This window comes from Solanum tuberosum, unplaced genomic scaffold (genome assembly GCF_000226075.1).
Source record: "Solanum tuberosum cultivar DM 1-3 516 R44 unplaced genomic scaffold, SolTub_3.0 scf00018, whole genome shotgun sequence".
Classification (NCBI taxonomy): Eukaryota; Viridiplantae; Streptophyta; class Magnoliopsida; order Solanales; family Solanaceae; genus Solanum; species Solanum tuberosum.
The window spans coordinates 1,718,585-1,719,502 of NW_006238944.1; positions in this window are offsets into that span (position 1 = coordinate 1,718,585).

The window sequence follows — 918 nt, forward strand, 5'->3', positions numbered from 1 at the left end:
AGACAATTCATTATCATTTAGATAATTTTGAAAGTTAGTTTCAAAACCACATAAAGAAATAGGGTAAACAATTATAAATATATCATTAAAATTTGGTTGGATGCATGTATGTTATTTGAAGTATATATGCCATCTTGTTTGGGATTGAGGTATAATAATTATTGTTGTTGTATACAAAGCATACTATAAAATAAGGTAACAACAACATCAGGAAGTGACAAAACCATACTACACTTCTCCTCTTAAATCATGAACAAAACCATAGGCTTGAAAAAAATGAATATGTTACTAGTAACTATAATACATTCTGTGAAACACCCCACCCCCCCAAGAGTTAACGAACATAATAATATTGGAAGATAACAACTAATAGCAGTGCTTAACTACCAATGATCAAACTAACTTAAGACTAATAAAAATAAATGATCTCTAAGAACAACATTCTCCATAAGATGAGCAACAATTAAAGGTCCAAGAAAGACACCTCTAATGTCTCAAACATTTACCTCAAAAGCAACCAAATTCTTTTTTTCCTACAGGAAACAAGAACCTAAAACAGGGCAAAACATTAAAATGCAAACATTAAAGAGCCATCAATCACACATAGAAGAAGATAAGAACAACTCCACATAGATAACAAACAAAAAACAATAGAAGGATCAATGAAAGCACACAAATCTTGTGTAAAAGACCCACATTTTTTTCCCCAAGAAAACCCTACCAAGCAAAATCGTTAAACCCACAAACTTCCATATGCTAAAAACAAAGAAGGCCTAATAAAACCCAATGAAATTTCAATCTTTACCATCTCAAAACCCTAACAATGAAAGAAAAGAAAAGAGTGTTACCTTGAGGTAGAAGACGGCTATGACGAAGAAGACCAAGACGAAGGTATTGGAAGTCACCAACAATATTTTC